This window comes from Carettochelys insculpta, unplaced genomic scaffold (assembly GCF_033958435.1).
Source record: "Carettochelys insculpta isolate YL-2023 unplaced genomic scaffold, ASM3395843v1 scaffold_0035, whole genome shotgun sequence".
NCBI classification, from domain to species: domain Eukaryota; kingdom Metazoa; phylum Chordata; order Testudines; family Carettochelyidae; genus Carettochelys; species Carettochelys insculpta.
In genome coordinates, this window is record NW_027439072.1 from 28,356 (window position 1) to 41,984 (window position 13,629).

At 54.4% G+C, this 13,629-nt stretch overlaps 2 non-coding genes across 2 annotated transcripts; both read right to left on the bottom strand.

Moving 5' to 3' along the window:
• Window positions 1-4,490: 4,490 nt before the first annotated feature.
• Window positions 4,491-4,562, bottom strand: TRNAQ-CUG (transfer RNA glutamine (anticodon CUG)). The gene has a single exon. It is a non-coding gene; the product is annotated as a tRNA-Gln (tRNA).
• Window positions 4,563-7,726: 3,164 nt separating this feature from the next.
• Window positions 7,727-7,808, bottom strand: TRNAS-GCU (transfer RNA serine (anticodon GCU)). The gene has a single exon. It is a non-coding gene; the product is annotated as a tRNA-Ser (tRNA).
• Between the last annotated feature and the right edge of the window lie 5,821 nt (window positions 7,809-13,629).

Sequence of the window (13,629 nt, forward strand, 5' to 3'; positions counted from 1 at the left end):
CCTCCTGTATGACAGACTGATGAAGAGAGACACCCAGTGTATCCAGAGGCTCCTGGCTTCCACCTCCCAGTGCCCCCTGGGCTGCCTCGGGGGCAGGGGCTTCTTGGCGCAGGTTAGGTAGCATTGGCCAAGATAACTCAGGGTGGCTAATTCAATATACTGCACAAGTGCGGGAGAAGGGGTGTCATTACCTGTGAGCTCACCCTGGGCCTCTTCCGTGAAGCAGTGAGGTCCTGGGTGTTTTCCTCACTCTCAGCCACCCCCTCCCAGCTGGACACCCAAAGCTCCTGCCTCACAGACCAGCTCTAAGCTTTGGCTTTGGAGGGAGGAACCAATGGTCACGTGGCAGCTCCACCTAGGCACAGCCGGTGGCTTCCAGGACAGGACAGACCAGGCCAGGCTCAATCAGGGCTCCTGCGTTAGCTCAGTGGGTTTATTGAGACCAGAGGTACAGCTGACAGCACGGTCACTGGAAAAGCCTGGCCCAGGGCTCTTGGCGCAGGGCTGGGAACATCTCACCAGGGAAGAACTTTCCCTTCCCAGTTCACAAAGCCTCCATTGTCCTTCTCGCAGAGCGTGGAGAGCACGTGCAGCATCCCTCTGACACTCGCCTCCACCGTCACTGGGGCCTGCCGGGGCTGGGTGGGAAGCAGAGTGAGGTGAGGGAGCTGGCTCTGGGAGCATCCCAGGGGCCCAGAGACAGGATCAAGTTGAGCCCTTGGCCCAGCTGGAGTTCCCTTGAACTGTCCCTCCCCTGAGTGGCATGAATTTTCTTGTGTGTCCCAAGGCAGCGGGGTGTGCAAAACACAGCTGTGTTGTGATGCATGACCTTCACCCTGATTAGTTAGTTAGTTAGTGTAAGGATATCTGCAGGGAAATAACTCTGCTGCGATCAGGTGACTAGAAAGGAATAGAAGGAATAAGCCAGACCTTATTTGTCTCTAAGTTACCCCTCCTGTCTTGGTGAGCAGGTGGGTTGGTTTGGTTGCTAGTTACTAAAATTTTGGTGCAGAACCATTCAAGTGTTGGCTGCCTTACTGTGCAGGAGGGCAGCACCCTTGTACTGATCATCCCCTGAGCGAGGAGTCACTGCAATCATGATCCCCATTCCACAGCTGTCAGTGGTGCTGTATGAAGAGGAGGAAGAAAATGGGAGTGGGTGAAAGATTGGAGCAGCGAGTGGTTGGAGGTCAGGATTTTGCTGTAGAGTTCTATGGCTTGTTAATTTTGGCACCAAAGTAGAGGGCAAGCCTCTGAATGGCTAAGGATGTAGATGTGCATTTGTAGAGGTGATGACAATCAGTTAGGTGCCTGTACCCAGTCCTGCTAGAGCTGGAGTAGATCTTACACTGTTGCACGAGGCAAGGTCGGGTTCTCGGCAAGGGGTCTTTTCCAAAATCCAAGGCAGCACTTTCCTTAGAGTGACCATATTTCCATTTGCTGAATACGGGACACCTTGTAAAATTTCTCAAGTTTGAGCAAGTTCAGTTGGATTCCAGCAGAACGCAGCCTGCAGGGTCACACGCCCACCCCAGATTTCTGTCAGGGTTCCCATCAGAATATGCCCAGCAGCAATTTTTGTAATGTGTGTGGGAGGAGAGGGACAGGAGCTGCTTCCAGCCACAGCATATGGGGTGGGTGGGAGGGATGACTTGGCCCATGTCTTTGCAAAGCTCTTCTTTTCTCCCCACCCTCCTCTGTGGCTGAAACAAGTTGTCCTTTCTCACCTGCACAGAGTCAAAAGGCAGCAAAGAGCTCCAGGCTGCTGCTGTCCACCGACATAAGCCAGCCAGCTCACGTCCCCAGCTCCAGTGTGGACAGGCATTCTGTCTGCACTGTCCGTGCGCCTGGATCATTTCTGTGTTTCCAGTTTCCATACGCTGCTTTCCAGGTTGGGTCTATCATAGAGGCGGCATATTGCCTTCTGCCCTGGAAATGATCCCGTGTGCTGATTCTCAGCCAGTCATTCCCAGGCTGTTCTGTGGAGCACTGGTGCTCCATGCAATGGGAATGGCCGTTCTGGGAAAGAATTTCAATGCTCGTGATATTTTTCCTCCTGAAATATTAACTAAGAAGTGACGTGTCTCTAAAAACCCTGATGGGTTTGAATCGTATTTCGGAGGGCCGGGACCAGCAGCTTTCTGCCCTGCGTGGGCTTGTTTTGGTGGGGGGCTACCAAGTGGGAAGAGGAAGGAGGCACTAGAAGCACTTAGCCCCTGGCCTGACACTGCCTTGGAGAAGAGGGAATAAAAACACACCTCCCCCTGGAGAACGTGGGCATCAGTGCTACTGTCTCTCTCGTGCTGAGCAAGCGCTCTGCCACTTGAGCCAATTCCCCTCGGGCTGAATGAGCTCTTCTGACCCACTGAACTCATTCCAGAGGCGACAGCGTTCCTGCAGCTGCCTCATGGCTGGGGCTCAGGCACACAAAGTTACATCTGCACAGTGGTAGTCCTGAAGTTTGACATAGGACTTATCAGTAGGACTGATGAAACCCACGGAAGCATCTGCTCCTAAATAGCTGCTCGTCTGTGAGGCGCCAAAGGACTTCTTGTTGTTTTTATCAGCTACTGGCTCTTTGCTGAAACGTGGTCCTGAAGAGCCCCCAGAGCTTCTTTTCTGAGGGTGGTCTCAGGGTGCGCTTCTTGCTCAGGATGAGAAAGCTCCAGGGTTCCCAAGCCCAAACTAGCCCTTCTTCTGCCTTTCTCTGACAGTGTGTCAGGCCAAGTGGGGGCTGGTGTCCTTGTGTGTGTTTTTCTTCCCTTCAGTTGCTCAAGATGTGGCCCCTGCTGTGACGACACCTGTCCCGTTTGCTGTGGCAGCACCTCTCACTGGCAGAAGCTGCAAAGGTCCAGCTTTTGACTCAGCACTTGTCTGGATAACTTGGCATTTCCCCCCTCCTGGGACCAAGTCCTTCAATTCTCTGTCTCTCCCACAGTGGCCCTGCAGTCTTCTCATTCCCTGCCACAGGCCTGGTCTACACCATGACCTCAGTGGCTGGTGGGGGAAGCTAGGCCCATCCTCCTTCTGGTTCCAGCCCCGGAGGGACCCTACTCCCAGCACAACTGGGCTTTCCCCTCCCAGCTCTCACAGCTCCTCCCTGGACTCCTTCCTACACCTCCCGCTTCAGTTGGCTGCACTGGCTCTGAACCCTCAGCCTCTCAAGTGTCACTCTGTGAATGTCTTGTCTCTTTACTCACAAGGCCACCTTCTGACCCATGGCAGTGGTGCTGGTGTTAGCCTGCCTCACTCATGGCTTGATTAAGGGGGCTCTGGGCCAATGCATTCAGCCAAGGCAAGCCCAGCTTCCCCGACACACTCACTGCCATGTGGTGTGTGTGCGCCCAGGGACAGGATTGGAGTCTGGGGTGTCAATGATATTACTGGAAATGGTTGTAGAGGGATAGTGGAGCTGCACAGGCCAGAGCCCAGATGAGGCCAATTCTCTCTCCCTGTTGTCGGTTGCCCTACAGCACCCGAGGCAGAGGCCCAGGCCAGGCAGCTGCAGGGACATTAGCTCAGCACAGGTGCCCACTGAGTGTGTGTCTGCGGGACAAGGTGAGCCCAGGGGAGGAGCAAACAAGTGCACAATAGCACAGGGGGGCTCTTTAAACAGCCACACCTGCCCCTCGGGTGTCCCCAGCCAGCCTGGGAGTGGCAGAAAGGTTCCTGGCAGTGCTCACCTTGGGATGTTTCAAAAGCCCAGGCACCACTCAGGTGAGGTGGCTGAGGGGAAAAGGAAAAGGATTGCTAATGTGTTGTACTCTGCACACTGCATTCAAATCCCGTTATTGTTTAGCCTCTCTGCTTCCTTTCCTACTGAAGTCTCTTCTGTGGCTCCTGCTTTGTGCACACCCCGTCCCCGACCCTGGTCGGTTCCAGCTCCTCTGCTGGGCAGACTCCAAGCACAAGGTAACTGCATGAGGCTGGAGGGGGAAGCTTTAATTTTCCATGGCAGGGGCCAACCTACCTCTGATGTCAGCTCAAAAGTGCCGCACTCCCCCCTGCTAAGCAGGGCCCCAAACACACCTGGGGAGTGTGATGTCTCAGCCAGGCAGAGGGGAAAGGACAGCTGTGACTCAGCTGCAGACAGGGGCACAGGAATCTGCCTGGGAGGGAAGGTCCTTTCCCCAAGGCTGCCTCAGGGGCTCTGGTTTCTCCCAGCTGCTGGGCTGGGCTGTGCAGTGCAGAGCTGGGGAAGGTGCAGACATTTGCCGCCCTGGGGAAATGAATGTGGCACTCCCCTCTCTCTGGCCTTGACAGCAATGCATCTATTTGCAGCACCAGCCACAGGTCCTCCTGAATTCCTAGAAGGGCTGCTGTGTTCTTGAGGCTGAACTTATTGCAGGTATATTAGTGAACCAGCCCAACAAGAGACCCAGCTCCAGGGGGCCTCATTCATCAACCAGGAGGAAGAAATCATCACTCACATGCATGAAGAGTCCCCCTTGATTTACAGATCCAGAAGAGATTTACACTGAACAAACAGAAGGTCCCACTGAGATTTAAACTCAGATCACAGGATTCAGAGTCCTGAGTGCTGCCCATTACACCATAGGACCTGTCTTTTGGTTTTTTTCTCAGCTCCTGTAACTCTTTTTAGGCTGGCACCCTGCAGCGCTTGCCACCCTCCAACTCTTTCTCCTCTCAGGACACTGCTTCCTGCCCCATCTCTGCTGCTGTCCTCCCCCAGACATCAATCCCTGCCCTTCTTTCTGCTAAGCCCAGAGACACTAGACAGGTTCATTACTCCTTTAAAGTAACCAGCCTGGAGAGAAGTAAGGGAGAAGCAGAGACTGGAAAGGCTGGAGGTGATTGTCGAGGAATATCTGGGTGAGGGAGGGTACAATAACCCTGGCTCGGAATTCACACACATTTAAAAGTGCGCAGATACATGTGGCTGAATGGGATACATTTTATAGACTCTCAGTGAGCACCTCTTTGTTCATATCACTCTCTCTTGTCAGCTGAGGGAAGGGCTTGCTGGGGTTATATGCATTGGCAGTAGCAAATGTTGAGGGCTCATCTCCATATGACAAACACACATAGAATAGAAATGCAGAATGTGATGGGAAAGGGAGGTCTTTAGATTTGAACAAAAATCTCTTAAACTGTATTTAGACAGTCTACCTCTGAACTATACCACCACACAAAGAGTGCCCCTTGGATTCATTCATCTTCACCCTCCTGCAGGACAAACACTGTTTTCCCCAGCTCATGAGCTCATGGGAATAAGGGGACTTTGAAGAAGGTGGCATCCTTTCGAAAAGGAGCCTCGTCTGGACGCGCCGCGCGGCGGCAAGGCTCGTCAATTTCGAAGCGCCGCTGCCGCCCGCATGCTAATGAAGCGCTGAATATACATTTCAGCGCTTCATTAGTAAACTTCGAAATGGCCATTTGCATGGCCATTTCGAAGTTTGGGGCACGTGTAGACACAGCCTAACAGAGCTACAGCCACTTAGGGAGACAGATTACCAGCATGTGTGGGGCACCTCTCTCTCATCTGCTTGGAGCATCATCAATCACTGCAAAAAGAACCTGCTGAAGGACACCCACCAATCAATCAGATGCTGCTGAGTTTGCAGTCAGTGGCAGTAATTTTTCTATCTGGCACTTTTGATGATCCTGCAGCTTGCTTCCTTGAGATGGTTAGACTGCAGCTGCTATTTAGGGCCACAGAGGTACAGACATTTCAGTGCTCTACTCTGGTTCTGCTCCCCCTCCTGCAGAGAGGGCGAATGGAACCTTTGCAATTGGCCCACATTTCAAATAAGGTATTTCCAGATGAACCATGCAATTGGCAATGCACAAATTGTGCCAGTTACTTTGAGATACACCTGCAGTCTAACCATAGGTGGTCAGTGTATTTCCTCTTCCTTTTTGGCTGCCACCCCCAAAAAAGCCATGCAGCGGTGAGGGCCTATGAGCTGTTGATCCAGCCTTGGCAGTGACTGAGCTGAGCTCTGAGGTGTACAAAGCGGTGAGCTGCTCGTCTTTCAGTAGTGCAATGGCTTGGGGCCAATATTGCAAAGAAACGTTCTGAGTTCAAGCTTCCTCTGCTGTACGAGTTGCTGTTTGGGAAGAAGGGGCTTTTGAAATCCAGGGGAGTGTTTTGAAGGGTCCCCTATTACACTCACAGTGTGTATTCTGAAACCAGCACTTTCAAAGCAAGAGCGGCTGCCATTCTGTTAATGAGGTGCTGCATGTTCACGGCAGTGCCTCATTAGCATCTGGCGACGTGGCTCATTACCACAGCCCCTCTCAAACAAGAGGCTAGTGTGGCCAGAGCCTCTGTGACCTCCCAGCCAAGGCTGTTGTGGCCTCCCTCAGCCAGATATTCCCACCCAATCACCACCAAGCTTGCCAATCTTTGCATCTCCATGACTTCTTTCCAGACTGGTAACTGGAAAAGCAAAGAAAAGAAAAATGAGCTCTGGGGGCTTCAGACAAATGTGCCCCTCTGGCCAGTTGGCGCGAGTAGCAACAAGGGTTGGGAGCGATGTCTGGGAGTGGGCAGGGGGAGATGGGGCAGGAAGGAGCACTCAAGGAAAGTGACTCCCCTGGCATTTTACAGCCCTGCAGCACAAGCCAAACCCAGCTGCCCCAGCTCTGAGAGCGGCACCTGGGTGTGCTAGTGGCTGAGTGCCCTGGCTGGGGCTGAGAAGTGGCCCTATCAGCGTCTCACTCAGGTCAATTCTGGAAGGGAGTTAAGCCGGTGAAAACAGCCCAGAGGTAGGGAAGTGTTTCCCTGGACTCTCCGGCATTTCAGTGGGTCTGGCTGCTTTGGGGCCCGGACACTGACCTGTCCTGCTGCAGTCATTACCCCAAAGGGACTTGGGGGTTCCAGTCTCAGACACAGCACACAAAGCCGCCCTCAGCAGCACTGCAAGACCCACCCCACAGTGTGGCAGCCGCCATGTGCAGTTTGACCTGAAAGCCCAGAGCTGCTCCTTTCCCACAAGGACAGGAGTGTCCAGGAGGGCCTGGAGCACTGGCCTGTCACCAGCATGTGAACCTTCAGAACATCCATTGTGAGTCAGAACAAAGGTCCCTCCAGCCCCATGTCCTGTCAGGGCCAACACCAGGTGCTCCAGAAGGTAGCAGCCGGGCACCCCTGGGAGCTGAACTCAGCAGCTCCTTTGCACTCCTTTCAGCTGTGGGGCAGGAGATATGTCCCAAAGAGGCTTTTCCCCAGCTGCTGAGAAGCACAGAAGAACTCAGGGCTGGCTCAGGGGGGGACAGTTGAATGGAGACCTGCCCCAGGCCCTGTGGCTGGATCTATTGCTGTCAGGGGCAGAGAAACATTCTGCCCCCGGGCAAGTATCTGCTCTTTTCCCAGATGTGCACTGCCCAGCCAAGGAGCTGGGAGAGACCAGAGCACTGCATCAAGCCTTGGGGAACCAGCAATTAACTCAGAGGCAGCTGCACCTGTGCCTGACCTCAGCTGAGTCAGGGCTGCCCCCTCCTTGCCAGGGAACTACACCCCTGGTTGTGTTTGGGGCCCTGCTTAACTCCAGGCAGCAGCACTGCAGGGGGCAGAGGTGAGTGGAGCTGACACTGGAGTCAGGCTTGGCACTTTCAGGGCAAATGAAATTATGCCACCCCCACCTCTGCCAGCCAGAGCTCAGCTCAGCCTCACAGAGGCGTCCTGTGCTTGGAGGCAGCAGGCTCAGCTGTGGTGGAAGTAGCATCCCAATATAAGGCTGGAAATCAACAAAGAAAGATGCGATGAGGATGGGATTTGAACCCATGCGTGCAGAGCACAATGGATTAGCAGTCTATCACCTTAACCACTCGGCCACCTCATCTTCTCCTGTTGCATGTTTTTCATATGTCCCAAAGTCAACCCTGCCAGGAACCTTTCTGCAACTCACTGGTGTGCCAGGGACACAGGACGGGCAGATTTGGCCCGGCAGTGCTACTCTCACTCCTGTTCCCTGCACTGTGGCTTCCTGGGGTGAGCAGGGCTCCAAACACAGCCGGGGTGCAGCACCCCAGCCAGACATGGGGACAAGGTTGGGGGCAGCCCTGGCTCAGCTGCAGCCACTCACGTGGGCAGCTACCTCTGAGAGAAGGGCCTGTCCCTCAGGCTGGCTCAGGGGCTGTGGTCTCTCCCAGCAGCTGGGATGAGCTGGGCTGTGCACAGCTGGCAAAGGGGCAGACACTTGCCTGTGGGGTTGAATGTCACACTCCCTTCTCTCTGACACTGAGAGCAATAGATCAGTCTGCAGCACCAGCCACAGGGCCTGAGGCAGGTGTCCATGTGGCTGACCCACCCTGGAGACCCTGGGGTCCCTGCTCAGCAGTGCCCACAGAAAGGCTGTTAAGAAATAACATAAGAACATAGCTGCCCTTACCCAGTCTATAAGGTGAACATAAGAACGGCCATACTGGGTCAGAGCAAAGGTCCATCTCGCCCAGTATCCTGTCTGCCGAAAGTAGCCAGTGCCGGGTGCCCCAGAGGAGGTGAACTGAAGACAATGGTCAAGCGATTTGTCTCCTGCCATGGGTCTCCCGCCTTCGACAAAAGGCCAGGGGCACCATCCCTTACCCCTTGCTAATAGCCATCTATGGACCTAACCTCCAAATATTTATCAAGCTCTTTTTTAAATTGTGTTCAAGTCCTGGCCTTCACAGCCTCCTCTGGAAAGGAGTCCACAGGTTGACTGTGCTCTGTGTGAAGAAAAACTTTCTTCTATTAGTTTTGAACCTGCTACCCATTAATTTCATTTGGTGTCCTCTCCTTCTTTTAGTATGGGAACAAGTAAATAACTTTTCTGTGTCCACTTTCTCCACTCCATTCATGATTGTATCTTCCTCTATCATATCGCCCCTCACTCTCCTCTTTTGTAGACTGAAAAGTCCCAGTCTCTGTTGCCTCTCCTCATGTGGGACCCCTTCCAAACCCTTTATCATTTTAGTTGCCTTTTTCTGAACCTTTTCTAATGCCAATATATCTTTTGTGAGGTGAGGAGACCACATCTGCACACAGTACTCAAGATGTGGGGATACCATAGCTTTATAAAGGGGAAGTATGATAGTCTTATTTCACCCACTGCCATTTTCTCCCTCCCCTGCGTACAACACCACTTACAGCCGTGGAAGCTCACATCTTTATATCAGAGCTCCCATCCGGTGAGGAACTTTCTGTTGTGCCTGTCTCCCGCCAGAGAAATCCCCATGCAGTGATGGGCTGGGTGCAGCTCAGCGCCAGTCGAGCCAGTGTTAGCTCAGGGAAGGGTCACTGAGGAGCTTTTAAATCTACCCCTTTCTAAGGGTGGACATACCCCATTTAGAGACCATCCCCAGTTCAACTGAAGGGGGGCCTGATCCTCACTGCATCTGGAAAAGTTATGGGAAAACCAAAAGGCGCATCAATGTCACATTGCCACTTTTCCCTAACCGACCAGACCCTGCATAACTGAGAGCAGCCTCAGCACGGCTCTCAGGTGTGCTCACCTGTCACAGCTCACTGGAGGCCTCAGCATCAGTGGCTTATCAAAGGGCAGCTATACCCGCATTTCTGTGGGTTGCTGTCATCACTGAGAGCATGAGAGAGTGCAGCCCACAGGAGTGTTTTGTTCTCACGAGTGCTTCCCATAAGCTGAGTGCTGGAGTGGCCATCCAGGAGTAAGTCAAATGCTGCTCAGCTGATTAGCAGAGCACACACAGCCGGCAGCATGTGTTTTTATTGGCGGTGCCCCTCCACACATGTCTCAGTGGACATAACATTTGTTCTGCACGTGGAAAGACAAAATTAAAATTAATGCCACCTCACTTCCTTGTCAGCCTTTCCCGTCCCTCCCCTCGGAAGGGCAAGTCATTTCCTACAGGGCTCATTCCCTCCCCCACACTCTGCTGTCTCTGCTCATGGCATCTCGCCCACAGGCTGCTCTGAACATGCTCACCAAGTGCCAGGCCTTGGGGTACGGCGGAGACGGGATCCTGATTGTCGCTATCCACCCTGGTGCTGTGCAGACACACATGGGGAATTCCGGCTCTGACCAGTTAGCGATCTCACTGGGAGAGGCCAGTGGTTGCCACATGTTGTGGCAGATGTTCATTGTATGGTTAATGGTTGCGCTGGAACCCATCCTGCCCTCCACCTCTGCCCTGCACGGAGGGATCGTGTCCCACTCAGATGCCCTCAGGGATTCAGTGCTGTGCCCTGGGCTTCCAACCTCCTGCTGCCGCTTGCTTGGTTCCTCAAGCTGCTGGCATCCCAGAGTGAAGGTGAGCAGAGCTGCTGCTGTGAGGAGCCGGAGAGGGGGAGCTGGTCGTCATGCGCACCAGCTCGCAGGTACTTCCATGGGGGTGATATCTGTGATCTCCACCCAGTATCCTCATGTACCCAAAAGCCCAACTCCCAGCCATGACCCTGGACCCCTTCTACAGCCCACTCCCAACCCACAGCCTAAACCCACTCCAGCACCCCACCTCAGAGCCTGGACCCCCATCCTCACACCCACCCCCAGTCCTGAGCATCTTCCACACTCAGAGCTCCCTTCCGGCAGCCCAAATCTCTAATGTCTGGCATCTCCCTAAAGCCCAAATTCCCAGCCAGAGCCCTCACACTTCTGTACCCCAACCCTCTGTCCCAGCCCAGAGCCCATCCCCCACTCAGACCCCTTGGCCGCACTCCCACCACATGAATTGTGTTATGTGCACCAGGGTGAAGGGGAGGAGTCACACGTCAGCTGCGTGTTGCACCCCCTCACCTCGACACACATGAGAAAATTCATGCCACTCGGGTGTGGGACAATTCAAGGGAATGCCAGCTGGACCCTGCCTGTGGGCCCCTGGTGTCCTGAGTCAGTCCCAGGGCAGGCTCCCCCCTAACTCTGCTTTCCCCCCGCAGGCTCTACTGACGGCGGAGGCGAGTGTCCGAGGGATGCTGCACGTGCTCTCCACGCTCTGCGAGAAGGACAATGGGGCCTTTGGGAACTGGGAAGGGGAAGTTCTTCCCTGGTGAGACGCTCCCAGCCCTGCACCAGGAGCTCTGGGCCAGGCTGTTCCAGTGACCCTGCTGTCAGCTGTGCCTGTGTCCTCAATAAACCCACTGACCTAACGCAGCAGCACTGCCTGAGCCGGGCCTGCTCTGTCCTGTCCTGGGAGACACTGGCTGCGCCTGGGTGGAGCTGCCATGTGACCTTTGGTTCCTCCCCGCAGAGCCAAAGCGCAGAGCTGGCCTGTGAAGGAGGAGCTTTGGGTGGGTGGCTGTCTGGGAGGGGGTGGCTGAGGGTGGCAGCCGGGGTGAGGAGGACACCCAGGACCTCACTGTTGCAGAGAAGAGGGCCCAGGGAGAGCCCACGTGCAATGATACCACCTTTCCTGGACTCATGCAGTGTGTTGAATTCGCTGTGCCGAGATTTCCCAGCCGACACTCCCTAACCTGGGCCGAGAAGCCCCTGTCCCCAAGGCAGGCAGGGGTCACTGGGATAGGGTGGCCAGGAACCTCTCCATACACTGGATCTCTCTCTCTCTTCATGTGTCTGGAAGAGAGGAGGATACTCTGGGTACAACTGAGAGAGCCTAACCAGGGCAAATTGCTTCAAACTGGGTGTAGAGGTTGGGTCAGGCATGTGCCCCCCTCTGGGGTGGAGCAGGCCACAAGACCTCTCCAAATCAAGGCACTGCCTGGTTCTGGGCAGACAACAGTCTCCATGGGCCCCAGTCCCATTTAACAGGGCTGCAGGTGGGCAGTCAAGGTAGAAGCCCCAGCCCTAGGGCAGTCCCTTAGTCAGACTCAGCCTCTACACACCCAGTCTGTGTAGAAGCCCTGGGCCTGGGGCAGGGCTGGGCGGCGTTTAATCAGCCTCAGCAGCTTGTTCGCAGGGCGGGGCAGTCCAAACAATATAAGAGCCCTGGGCCAGGGGCAGGGCGGAGCGGTTCAAACAGTTTGCCAGTGGGTTTTCCCTGAGGCAGGGTACAGCCCCAAGCACACCACCAAGGCACTCTGGGTTGGGAGAGGCAAAGGAGATGGGGAGGGGGCACAGGCACACCAGCTCTGGTCAGTGGGGATCCCCCAAAACACATCGACATGGGCTCTGATGGGGCGTTCCCCCGGCTGCTTCCTACCTCCACCTCCCTTGTCTCAAGGTCCCACGCCGTGTTATCTGGGAGGTTGGGCAGTTCTATGTCGTCTGGGTAAGTCGCCGCCATCAGGTCTGGAAAGTCGGGCATGCCTACGTCATTGGGCTAGTGCAGTGACAGCAGAGCTGTAGGCTCAGGCCGGTCCTGGACCCCTGGGTCGGTCTGGGATGCACAGGTAGCTGGCAGCCAGCAGATCAGGACCTTCCCTGGAGTGATTTCATAGAGGGGCAGAGAGCTCAGGTCAGTCCAGGACCTCTGAGTAGCAGGTAAGCAGGAGGGTCATCTCCACCTCTGGGGTCATGTCAAAGCAGCAGGTGGGCCCTTCTGGCCAATCAGCCACCTGGGTGTATGGTCTTTGTCTCCTGATTCCAGGACCTCAGCCAGGCTCCTCTGCTTGGCGTAGAGGCCACCCTTTTAATGAGCCCTGGGTCCTGCCATGAGCATGTCCTGTCTCCTGTGTCAGTCTCTGTGGGCTGGGCACAGGTGTTCTGGGCTCACCCACTGAGGCCTCCAGCAGGCGTCCCCTTCTTCTGGGGATGGGGGTGCAACACCCCTTTGCTACACAGGGCTGCTTACAGCCCAGCACTGGGTGTTCTCCCCACATGGCACCAAATCAGTCACAAAGAGCACATCTGTTGCCAGCGTGGCCAGCAAGAAGTCACACAAGCAGTTTTCTTGCACACCCCAGCTTCCCTTGTGCCACAGCCCGTATCCTCCTTACACAGATGTAAACCAATCTCACCAAATCCACCCAGGTTCTTCCAGTTCCAAAGGACCTGCCACAGCCCCAGGTCAAGGTACCCAGAAGATCTTACCCAAAAGAGCCCACTGGGCCAATCCTTTTGCATTTATTAATTAAAAGAAAGACGAGGTGGAGGGTAAAATTGCCAAAACAATCAAATTGCACACCCCAGTCAAAGTTTTTGATGCAGACTTGCAGCAGAAGTGGGCCAGGCTGGTATCTTCAAAGTCTCTACAGCTGGCAGAGAACCATTTTCATCCGTTGACCACTGGGTTATGGGCACAGCACACTTCTGCTACTCCACACCACTCAGCTGTGAAGGCTTTACCCAGCATGCAGTCTGGTGAGTATCCTGCACTGATGCTGGCAGAGGGCAAGTGTCCTACTGGCGAGTGGCTTTGCAGCCATGTGCTAATCCTGTAGCTATTATCCGGAAAGGTGGTGATTCAAGCCCACACAGGGATGGTGCTGTTAAGAGTCTGCTACTGACTACCTTTGTGTGAGTTTCCTTGTTACTGGAAGCAGCCTTCCCTCTCAGCTTCTTACCCAAAAGGGCAGACTGTGCCAATACCGTATAATCTAAATTCGAAAGCTTTCTTCAGAAATAAGAAAGGGAGAAAATGTTGACAGTCAAATGGTGAGAGCCATCAAATTACTGACCCCAATTGCAAAGATTTGGTGCAGGCTTGAAGAGCTGTAGAGTAAACTGCCAGCTGGCTAAAACAAGACTCTAACCACCTCCTCCTCCTCTCTGAGCGTGGCTCAGAAGGCCTTTTGGGCTCACTTCTTAGCAG